The sequence below is a fragment of the Desmodus rotundus genome, chromosome 3, assembly GCF_022682495.2.
Source record: "Desmodus rotundus isolate HL8 chromosome 3, HLdesRot8A.1, whole genome shotgun sequence".
Lineage (NCBI taxonomy): Eukaryota > Metazoa > Chordata > Mammalia > Chiroptera > Phyllostomidae > Desmodus > Desmodus rotundus.
In genome coordinates this window covers 84,081,343-84,094,141 of record NC_071389.1, presented here as the reverse complement: position 1 = coordinate 84,094,141, position 12,799 = coordinate 84,081,343, and the positions used below count along the sequence as shown (strand labels likewise).

General features: G+C 38.1%; 1 pseudogene; it reads right to left on the bottom strand.

Annotated features, from left to right (window-relative positions):
- Positions 1-9,005: 9,005 nt before the first annotated feature.
- Positions 9,006-9,601, bottom strand: LOC112297630 (chromobox protein homolog 3 pseudogene; annotated as a pseudogene).
- Positions 9,602-12,799: the final 3,198 nt, after the last annotated feature.

The following is a 12,799-nucleotide window of genomic DNA, read 5'->3' as shown; positions in this document are numbered from 1 at the left end:
CCATGAGAGTCAGATGACTGCGTTCCAACCACAGTCGAACCCCCCAGAAATTGATGTACGATTGTAGTAAAATCGCCCAGGCCATGCTCAGCCTAAATTTCCACAGACCCAGAGCTCCTGTCCAGCCATCATCCACACAGTCACAGAGAGTGTCAAGGAGAAGGTGGTATTCATATATTAATAATCACTTTGTAGAAAACCATACTATCTTACAAATAACATGGATGATTATTATTTAACAAATATTCCAATGAGGGGTCTCTTTTTAATGCAATGTAACAAACTGCCACTTTCCTAAGTAAAATCAAACCCTGCCCCTTCAGAGTTGGCAGTGGAGGGAGACTTCCTGTGTGAGGAAGACCTCATCTACCTGACTTCTGTCCCTAGAGAATCACTACTCCTGTGAGGGTCTCTGGGAAGTGTTTCGGCCATAACCAGGATGGCCTAGGGTGGCAAAGGAGGCCGTCTCCTCTTTGACAAGTTGGCCCCTGGGGAGTTCTCAACCTTGGCTACACTTCATAATCCTGGGGGATGTTTTATTTGATTTTTCAAAATACAGATCAGCCTAGCCTAAGTCCTGTCGCATTCCATTGCTCACCGTGGACTTAGCAAATGATTCTGGGCCACAGCCAGGGTTGAGGTTGGCACTCGCTCAAATGTGGAAATACAGTTCTCTAACTTATTCCTTAGTTTCCACTAAACAACATGGACAAAACAAGATCATTTTGAAAAGATGTTATGAAAGACCTGGGAAGAAGAAAATGAACACAAAGAGTCACATCCAAATAGATGAGCAGGAGAACAACTTTCTGCTCTGGGGTCCCCTACAGCACCATGTTGAATGGGCAGTGATTTAGAAAAAAGCTCTGTTAAAGTTAAAACGTGCGAGAAGTTTCCATCATCAAATTAGTTTGGGATGCTCACTTCCTTGCTTCCAGTGTTGATGGTCACCACGCACATTGCATTTTGAAATCTTCTAAAAGTCCTCGCTATAGAAATCCATTGGGTTTGTTTAACACACAATTTCCTAAATGTATGCCACTGCTGAAACCCTACAACCAAAGGAGATGTGAAACATTTCTAGATTCAAAGTCCACAACTAAAGCTCAGGGAGCAACTTGCTTACTTTCACCAACCCAGCTGGCCTAGCTAGAGTTTCTGTTGCCTAAGGAGACTCTTTCTATTTGGGCTGATCTTTCTCTTCTGAGAAAACCCACCCCTAAATGCAGGGCTGCTCCACAGACCACCATATCAGAAGTCAATAAAATAAAACTCAATTATCTTCGGTAGATATGCGCATACTAGTAATGAGGTCTTTGTCTTAAAATATAAAATCAGTGCAGTTAATTGTTCATCTAGAAGAGCAAAAAGTAAGTCGATATAAACTGCCTTCTTCATGGCCTGCCCTCACTCACCAACCCATGACTGCATGGAGAGTGAGTAAGGGTGGTCCAGATTCTTGGCAAAATGGAGCAAGAGGCAGTTTCTCTAAGAAAATGCCTTTCAGTTCCCCTCTCCTCCCACCTAAGAGATGACCTGCCCCACTGGAAAGCAGCTTCTCCTCCTGTCCTCTTCCAAGATGGAGCAGATGGGAAGAGGAAAATGAAATCCCTGATAATAGGGCAGGGATTAGAGAAAGACAAAGTGTGAACACAGAGGAAAAGAAGCTCTCTGAGACTATTGCGTGAGGACATTGGGGGAGAAGAGAGTGTGTGTTTCCAGGGTCCCCAGCTGAAATCTGAATCACTTTCCCCAGAGATAAGTGATTCCCAGCCTGGGACAACGTTTCTTCCAGGACACATTTGACAATGTCTGGAATCATTTTTGACTGTCACATCTGGGGAAGGAGTGCTACTGAAATTGAGTGCACAGAGGCCAGTGATGCTGCTAAATATTCTACAATGCCCAGAACAGCAAACAATGGTCTAACCTAAAACGGCAACAGGGCCAAGGTAGAGAAACTGCCCTAGACCAATGATGTCATTGGTAATTTGATAGGTAATTTGGTAATTTTGTTTATGGTGGCCTAAATAGATTTTATAGGTTGACTATATCTTGCTAAAAGTGTCTGTACAAGATAATGCATTTTAAGCTCCACGTGTGAAATAACAGCAATTACATGCTCACACAAAGTAGGTTCATATTTCTCATGAAGTAAAACCTTTTAAATTTGTTTGTTTAATTGTTGACTATTTGGCCCAACTAGGATATAAACTACTGGAAGGTCGCTTGACTTATAGTAGACAAGTGATATTTGCTGAATTAATGAATTCGGACAGTTGGGGACTACCTGGTTTTTCTTATAAGCAAAGGCCATCTCCGGCAAGTTTCCATGCTTATAGCAGCTGGCCAGGATCTCTGCACATAAAAGAGATTCAGTACAGATTGCTGAGTGCATGAACGAATGAATGTGAATGAGTGAACGGGCAAACAGTATTATCTATCTCTGTGTCCTGCTGTGAAAAGTGAAACAGCATTCATGCTCTCTTGGAGGATATTTGCAAGCACATGGTGGATTTGCTGCCCATGCTCCAGGCTCTCATTAGAACTTTCTCTCAGGGAGGCAGCGAAGAGTGTCGACTGAATGCTAGAGACACTGGTTCTTAGCAGAACTCCAAGCCCAAACCAAAAAAGTGATTACTTCTCTCCCTTCCAAACCACTTTCTAAGAATGTTTTGGCTTTCTGCCATCAAAGGATAAATGCCTCATGTGGTAAAAGTTAGTAATACAGGGAATCTGATGACTCAAATGTCCTGAGTAGGCAAAAAAAAAAATTTTTTTAAAGAAAGAAACAAAAGGCTTTGTGAAACATCCTTCTATTTCCTATTCTTTCTATGGATAACATGTCGATTTTTTAAATATTATTTTTCAGTTACAGTTGTCACTTAATATTATTTTATATCACTTTCAGATGTACAGCATAGTGGTTAGACAATTATATAATTTACAAAGTGATCCCCTGATAATGTAAGTACCCATCTGGCACCCTATATTGTTATTACGGTATTATTGACTATATTCCTCATGCTGTACTTTACATCCCCATGACTATTTTGTAGCTATCAATTTGTACTTCTTAATCTCTCCACCTTTTTCACCCAGCCCTTCATACCACATCCCATCTGGCAGTTTGTTCTCTGAATCTATGAGTCTGTTTGTTTCATTTGTCTACTTATTTTGCTCTTTAGATTTCACATATAACTGAAATTATATGGCATTTGTCTTTCACTCTCTGACTTATTTCACTTAATATAACACCCTCTAGCTCCATCCGTGTGGTTGCAAATGATAAGATTTTATTCTTTCTTATGGCTGAATAACACTCCATTATATATATTATATGTACTATCACTTTTTTGTCCACTCATTTACTGATGGGCACTTGGGCGGCTTCCACATGTTGGCTATTGTAAATAATGCTGCAATAAACATAGAGGTGTATATATGTTTTTGAATTAGTGTTTTGGGTTTCTTCAGATGTATATCCAGAAGTCGAACCACTGGGTCAGAGGAAGTTACATTTAAAATTTTTTGAGGAATGTCCATACGGTTTTCCATAGTGGCTGTACCAGTTTGCATTCTCACCAACAGTTCATAAGGGTTTCCTTTTCTCCTTGCCAACACTTGTTCTTTGTTGATTTATTGATGTTAGCCATTTTGACAGGTGCTAGATGGTATCTCATTGAGGTTTTAATTTACATTTCTCTAGTGATTAGTTATGTTGATCATTTTCTCATATGTCTATTGGCCATCTGTGTGTCCTCTTTGGAAAAGTGTCTATTCAGTTCCTGTGCCCATTTTTAAGTTGGATTGTTTATTTTTGGTATTGAGTTGTCTTTACACATTTTGGATATTAACCCTTTTTTTAGATATATCATTGGAAAGTATTTTCTCTCATTCAGTAGATTGTCTTTTTGTTTTGTTGATGATTGCTTTTGCCATGCAAAACTTTTTAGTTTGGTGTAGTTTCATTTGTTTATATTGTATTTTCTTTCTCTTGTCTCAGGAGACATATCAGAAAAAAACATTGCTAAGAAAAATGTTAAAGAGGATACTGCCTATGTTTTCATCTTGAAGTCTTATGGTCTCAGGTTTTATATTTAAGTCTCTGATCTATTTCAAGTTTATTCTTGTATATGGTGTAAGAATGTGGTCTAGTTTCTTTTGGGGGGGCATGTATCTGTCCAACTTTCTCAACACAGAATAGATTGTCTTTACCCCGTTTATGTTCTTGCTTACTTTGTCATATATTAATTGACCACATAGGTGTGGGTTTATTTCTGGGCTCTCTATTCTGTTCCATTTATCTATGTCTGTTTTTATGCCAGTACCATGCTGGTTTGATTACTTTAACTTTGTAGTATAGTTTGATATCCAGTAGCATAATACTTCCAACTTTGTTCTTCTTTCTCAGGATTGCTATGGCTATTTGGGGTCTTTTGTGGTTCCATATAAATCTTTGAATTATTCTAGTTCAGTGAAGAACACCATTGGAATTTTGATAGGGTTGGCATTGAATCTATAGATTGCTTTGAGAAGTATGGAGATTTTAATGATCTTTATTCTTTCTACTATTAGCATGGGAAGTGCTTCCATTTATTTGTACTTCTTCAATTTCTTTCTTCAATGTATTATAATTTTCCCAGTACAGGTCTTTTATACCTTCTTGGTTAAACTTATTCTTACATATTTTTTATACAATTGTAAATGGGATTTTTTTAAAAATTTCTCCTTCTGATAATTTATTTTTGATGTATAAAAATGCAAACAATTTCTGAATATTTCTTTTGTATCCTGCTACTTTATTGAATTGATTTTTCAATTCTAGTAGAGTTGTTGTTGTTGTTGTTTTTGGTGGATTCTAACATGTTGATTTTAAAGAGCTGTTAAGACTTTATAAATTTCCTTCCCAGAGTGCTGGATCAGTGTCAAGCATTATTACCATCCTGTAGTTCCCCAATTCCTCTCCTGTGAGCAGTAATTCAGTCTTATTTTTTTTCTCTGCGATAAACCTTTGCATGATTAGAAAGTCTCTAATTAGGAATTATAGTCACCTTGGAAGTTCCAGCAAAGAAAAATTCAACAGTTTTAGATGAGGACTAGAGACAAGAACGAAACCAGTTTTGCAAATTGTCCTGATAATGTCTCTCAAAGCATCTTCTCCCTAGGCCGTGATGAGACACAGGGTCGCACAGCGCACCCAGTTGTCATGTCTCTCTCATCTCCTCCAGTCTCATATGCAGCGGGTCTTTGAACAATGTCTTGTCATGCGGTGTCATTTTGCTTAATGCTGATGAGATGCTGTAGGCACATAACTTGTTTATATCAAGTAGTGTCTTGTAGAATTGACTTTGTTATACAGCACATCATTTTGCTTAAGGTCACAGAGTCTACTGATGTTAAGTGAGGACTTACTGTAATTACACTCTCAAGGCACATTAGCTTTGTTAATTGGAAGGATTTTAATAATCTTTTTTGTACATAAAATTAAGATTTTTCCAAAGGAGTCATTAACGATACATTATTTTATTTATTTACACATTTATTTACACATCATAACATTTGTAAATAAATGAAATAACATTTATTTACACATCAACTGACAATGGAATTTTAACACATAAGGCACATAAGAAGACTTTTCACCCCGAGTTACATCCAGAATGCTTTCCTCTGTTTGACTATTCAGTTAGTGACAGGATAGCCACATGGCGTCTAATCCATCCTGGTTGTGTTTCAGGCTGATTACATGTGTTAATCTAGGTACTCACATGCTTACTGACCATGCACAAGGACAGGGATGTCAGAAATGACACAAAGGTTGGTATTTAATTATTTGGCTTTCTGAAGGTCAAGACCAAAGCCAAGTAACAGATTTTGGTTAAGATGGAGCTTGTAGCAAATTTCTGTGCATGTACAATGTGTCTATCAGAGGTGGATTTATGGTGAGGCTAAGAAAGTTTAAGCTGGGACCCTAGCTGGCAGCTCACTGGGAGGCTCTTGACAACAGGTTCACATGGTTTATTCCACTCCTCTCATGCCTGCACCACATCCCCTCAGCCTGCCTTTTATTCCAGCCGTGCTGTGGCAATCACCTCCATGCAGGTGTGAGTGGCCAGTGCTGCATATCTCTTTCTGCTCTCAGGCTTCTCTGATGTCAAAGTGAGGAATGTTTTAGAGAACCTGCCTGGCCCCTTCCTCAGTACTCACACATATACAGTCTGCAAGTGCAAGAAAATGAACTCTCTATGAGTGAAAGATGGAAAGCTGGTGAGTTAAATATTCCCCTCTACCCCTCCTTGGGTGGACAATCCTGAGACACATTGTACACAGGTTTCTCAAAAGGTCCCAGCATCATTAAAATGTATTTGCCCTAAAAGGTGAGAAAATCAAGAACTCATCCAGGAAGAGAGCAAAAAAAATCAATCTAAAGAAAAATATGATAGAAAGTCAAAGGCATGGAGTCTTCATTCAGGAGCTCACAAATTCATGTAACAAGAGCTCCAGGAGAGAAGAGAGGAAATGGAAAATCACTGAAGACACAAGAGAAAAAAATTTCCCTAGCTGAAGAAAAACCTTGATTGAAAGAACCCTGATTGAAGTCAGATTGAAAGAACCTTTCCAGTGAATTCTCCAAAGAGAAGAAAGTTACCTACAATAAAAAGAGAAACAAATTAGTATCACACTTTACATGTCAACACTGTTGCTACAAGGGAACCTGGCAATATTTTTATCATGTTGCAGGTGAAGTCCTTTAATAGCTATCCTTCCTAGTACTGCTGTCTTTCTGATTTTTCTTCCCTGATCGCTGTGGAGGTCTGGAGCCGTGTCAGATTCTGCTTTCTACACTCCCAGCTCCTTACACCAGCACACCTCTCCTGGGGAGGCATTTTGCTCTTTCAGAGTTGGTTCTCAGCTTTCAGCCTAGACTCAAATACATGTTTTAGCTACATAGCCCGAGAGAGGGTGAGCGCTGTACCATCCTCTCTGTACTTATTTGTTGCTCACCTTAAGGGCTGTCCCCTTGCTCCTTCCTTCCCCTTCCATTTGTTCTCTCTGAACTTGGAATTTTTCTGAATTGTTTCTTCTCTTATGGTGATCTGGGCTGTGGTTTTTCTGGTCACAGCTGTTATCAATTGGTTTTATCTATTTTCTATTTTTTCCCCCAGAAATGTCTTGTGTTTTTCTTGGTTGTAAATTTATGGGTTTTTAAAAAAGACTTTTCTTTATTTATTTTAGATTGAAGGGAAGCGAAGGAGAAAGAGAAGGAGAGAAACATCAATGTGTGGTTTGCCTCTCACATGCCCCCTATTAGGGACCTGGCCTGCAACCCAGGTATTTGCCCTGACTAGGAATCAAACCTGTGACCCTTTGGTTCACAGGCTAGTGCTCAATCCACTGAGCCACACCAGCAAGAGCAAATTTATGCTCTTTAAATGTAGCTTTTTTAATTCAATAGACTCAAGACTGGAGGGAAGGTGAAAAATTCAGTTAATTTTGTCATCTTAACACAGTATCATTTACATATATATACACACACACAAATATATGCCTCTTATACTTTTAATTGTTATATACATAGAAAATTACATTGTGACATATATATTTTAAAAATCACATTGTATGAGTTATTTTGTAGTCTCTTTTTTATTTGGCATTATACTTTAAACACTTCCCTTGACTTTTTCTCAAATGTAAAAGAGAGACAACACCATGGGTAAATTTAGAACGTGACCAGAAATGAAAACTAAAATTCAGGGTGTACTAATTAATTAGACTGATAAATGGGGCATACATTCTTTTTCTTTCTTTTTTTAAAGCAATATAAAACTATTTATTGACCACTGTTTACCAGTATTTACAATAAAGCAAACACTATACAGTTGGATAACATTCTGTTTACTACAAAGGCACTGTTTTTCCTGGCTTCTACTGAACCAGTAACCCAAATACTAAGAGACTGAGCCTACATGTAAGGACTGAGCTGGAGTCAAACATGCAGGTCAAGCCTTTAGATTACAAAAGTTTGTTCACCCATTTATTTCAGCAGGTCTAAATCGCCAAGGTCTCTAATGATCTGATTAGGCTTCCATGAATAAAGTCTTACACATTCCATGATTATAACCTTTTAGTCAATATAACACAAGAATTTTAACTTTTGTAAAAGAATGGCTTGCTAGGCAAAACCTTTAAGTAAGTCTTGCCTGCCTAATTAAAATATACCAGGGTTTCCCTAGTTTTCTCATTTGGGAGAGGAAGTTGTTGGTAGTGGTAAAATTTTCCTTTCAGGGGTTTTGCAAATAAACTTGCCTTTATAATTGTAGATATGGCCATGGATTCTGATATGGTTGCTTTTAAATTGTCCAATTTAAACTGCTTACATTATATTTAAGTTGCCCAATTAATTACAAATTATCTATTTAATTTCAAAGGTTAAAGCTTCAGGAACAATTTCAATTTAACTTGAAGTGATTTATTTCTTAGGTTGCTGAAAATGATGGCAGTCCAGAAACATGAGCTTATCTATGGTTGTGAAATGCTGCTTTTCTTTCAGTAAAAAAAAGAAAGAAAGAAAAAGAAAACCATTTACATTTACATGTATACACACACCTGCCGTCCCCCACCAAATAAACAAAAACCCACAATGGTCCTTAAGTACATATGACTTAAACACAAATTCCGACTGAGTAACAACAATGAAAGTTGACCCCAACATTTAGAAAAGCTGTTCTCTAATGCAGAGGAAAGAATATACCATGGTATCTAATGTTTTCTGATAAAGGAAGCAACTACAGAAAGCTTTTGTTCCAATGTAACCAATACTATAGATGCAACCCCCCACAACAACGCCCCCAGTACTACTTCAAAACAAACATATCAAACTTGATTTTTATTGGAATGTAGTTATTTCTTCATGCTAATAAATCAAAAAATCCAAGACCCAGGGTTTTATATATATAAATATATATAAATATACATGTTTATATATATATAAACATTATATATATAAATATATATATAGCAACACAAACAATTATTGGGCTTCGTCTTCTGGACAAGAATGCCAAGTTAGTCTCTCTTCATAAAAAGCAATTGAGGACACTTCATGTTTGCCTCTTTTGCCAGCACCAAATCTGCCTCGTCTGAATCTTTCCATTTTGTGAGAAACATTAATTCTCCACTGCTGTCTGTGGCACCAATTATTCGTTCAGGATCAAGACCTCTGGCAAAGCCTCTTGGTTTATCAGCAGCATCTCTTTTCTTCTTGGATTTGCTATCATCAGATTTGCTGTCAGATAAAGACTTTCTTTTTGTACTGTCTTTTTCTTTACCAGCTTTTTGAGAATTAAGAAATGCTTCAATTAACTCTGGACAATCTAAATTTTCTTCAGGTTCCCAAGTATTGTGAGCTTCTGTGAGTCCCTTCCACTTCAGGAAATATTTCACCTTCCCATTCACTACTCATTGGTCCCATACTTTTTCCACTACAAATTCTTCAGGCTCTGCCTCTTCAATTTTTTTACTCTTCCCATTCTGTTTCTTTCCCATTTTTTGCAATGTAGTTTTATTGGAGGCCATTTTTATTGCAGACTTGAAGAGCTATTACTTGGCAGTCGGGTGGGAGCTGGGAACTAGGTACGGGGTCCCTGGGGCACATCTTAAGCACCACCTCCGAGAGATAGCTAGAGAGAAAGTCTTTTTCTTTCTTTAATGTCACATCTTAAAACACCTGGATATCACACAAATATTGATCAGAGTATTAGTGTATTTCTTAACTCAGCTGTTTTGAAGTCCAGTTATTTCAGTGTCTTAATGGCTGAATTGTATCAACTGCATGAATTCAGTGAATGTGAAGGAAAACATATATTCTTGGATATTTTTAGAATTCTATGGTTATACTTATAGCATGAAGTGAAAATGAAAGGAAATTGTATAACAGTTCTGTTTAAAAATGTTCTTATGGGAAAATTAGTATGCAAATGCTGTATAAAAATTCAAAAGTTTATGGAAATGAAATGAAGGGCAAGTGAGAAAACTGTCCCCTCCCCTGGACACTTCTTTCTCCCTTTGGAAAAATAGGAAAGGTTTTTGGTCTGGGCCCTCTCCAAAAGACCTAACAGAAGGAAAGTAAACATATACAACAAGGAAAAGCAACTCACATTATAGTTGACTAAAGCGAAACAGAGAATGCAAGGAATAAAATAATGATATTTAGGCTCTGTGTAAAGCTCTGTGGGCAGGGTAATAATGTTCTTTGAGAGTTCACTAAAATATGAAGTTGTTCCCCAAGAAATGAGAATGCCTAAATCTCTTAAATGTCAGAACAATAATGCTAGAGACTTCATGAGCATATATTTTTGGTTCACAAAGAAGCCCCCTCAAAGTTCTAAAGAAAATCTCTTTAGGACTAACCACACCTAAATCAAATGAACACTTTTGAGATACGTGAAATAATGGACCCCCAAAGATGTTTACCTCCCTGGAATATGATACCTTACTTTGCAGATAAGGTTAAGGACCTTGGGGCAGGAAGAGCTTAGATTATGCAGGTGGGCTCAGTCTAATCACTTGAGACTTTAAAAATGAAGAACATTTCCCAGGTGCAGTCAAAGAGATGAAAGGGAGAAAGGATGTGGGATTCAAAGCCAAAGGACTCAACCCAACGCTATACAGGCTTTAAAGATATAGAAAGGGGTCCATGAGCCAAGGAACACAGTGGCCTCTAGGAACTGGGAATGGCCTTCTGCTGACAGGGGGCAAAGAAACCAGCGCCTAGTACAATCTCAAGGAACTGAATTCTGCCAACAATCCAAGTGAATAGGAAGTCCCCCCATGAGCCTCCAGAAAGGAAAGCATTCTGCCAACACCTAGCCCAGTGAAACCCAGTGAGACCCCCAGGTCTTTTGACCTATAGAACTGGGAGATAAATCTGTGTTGTGATTTGCTATGGAAGCAACAGAAAACGAATACAACTTTTATTAGATATTTTCTACCCAGATAAAATCAAATATTTGAAATTTGGAATTCTTCCATACAAATACGAATGTCTTGAAGTAAAAGGCATTATTTAAAACTGTAGAGATTTCATCATAGGTCAATTGATGCTATTGCATCAATTCTAGGAGTCCTGATTGAAACACAGAATTTGAGGGTGATGGTGGCCCTGGATTTGCCTCTGGCCAGGTCACAAACAAGGACTTCTCTCTGTTCACAGGGTCTTAGCAATACCGTGTTTGAATGTTCCCGCTTAGATGTCTCTGCACCAGGACTTCTGTGCACACAGAGTTTATATTACAATCCTTTTTTCATGGGAAGACTAAATTTTTAAATGGGAGCTCTGCTGACAATAAAATCTGGTTTGGTCTGAGGCTTAGAAGCCATCACACTCCCTGAGGGTCACTCAACATTCTCTCAGGCTGAAGTGTAGAAACATTTTATGCCTTTGAATGAAAGGAAGAACACAGATTCTAGAAAACATACCATATTTTTTGGACTACAAGATGCACTTCCCTCCCCCAAATTTGGGAGGAAAATGGGGGCGCGTCTTATATTCCGAATGCAGCTTACCTGGCTCTCTTGGGGCAGGGTGGGGGGAGGGGTGGGGAAGCGGCGGTAGAGCAGGTGTTTTTTCCTATTTTCCTCCTCTAAAACCTAGGTGCCTCTTATGCTCCGGTGCATCTTATAGTCCAAAAATACGGTAATTTTATTTGTTTTTTGTAACTGTTGACCTTTTCTTGTGTACCTGAGTTTTTTGCCTCACCCAAACTAGGAGATATTAAATTACCTAAGTTTCGCACTTGGTAGCTGCGTTTGTAAATATTTTGGTTAGCTATTTTGTTAGACATTGTCTGGTTAAATCAGACTTCTAAATTTAGTGTTTCAATTTTTTAAATCAGTCTATGGTTAAATTATAGCCATGCTGTGTACGGGGGTCACATTCTGCGTGCACTGGTCAACTGAGCATTGTGGCAACTCGGATTTAAAATCATAGTCAAGTACACAATGAGAAGTTTGGTGTGAACAAAATATTTCCATGTCCTACAAAACTCACCATAGTGATGAGTTCGGTTGACATTATTAGCTTCTTACTTCCCACCTGCCTTCCTTATTCCTTTTTTCTTCCTTTTTTAAATCAAATATTTATTGAGTCCCAACAATGTTATATACTATGTTACTGCTAGAAATTCAATGATTAGCAAAACATGTATGGCTCCTGTCTTAATGAGGCTTAGAAAGGAGAGGTCAATCATGATATTAAATAATAACACCAATATACATCAAGACACTAAAATGAAAGTGTTTAAGGAAAGTATATAATACAGACTGTTAGGGACTAAATGTCTGTGTCCCCCATAAATTCACATCTTAAAATTTTAACTGCTAATGGGATGGTATTAGGAAGCGGGCCTTCGGGAGGGATTTAATTCATGAGTAAACTGGGATTAGTGCAATTATAAAAAGAAACACAGCCCTGGCTGATGTGGCTCAGTGGACTGAGTGCCAGCCCATGAATCAAAGCTCATCTATTTGATTCCCTGTCAGGGCACATGCCTGGGTTGTGGACCAAGTCCTCAGCTGGGGGCATGAGAGAGGCAACCAATTGATGTTTCTCTCACACATCAATGTTACTCTCCCTCCCCTTCCACTCTCTCTGAAAATAAATATATAAAATCTTTAAAAAATAAAATAAAAATAAATAAAAAGAAGCACAGAGAGATAATTGCTTCCTCTCAGTCATGTGAAGACCCAATCAGCTGGCCATCTGTAACCAGGAAGTGGGCTCTTACTGGAAAAAAGG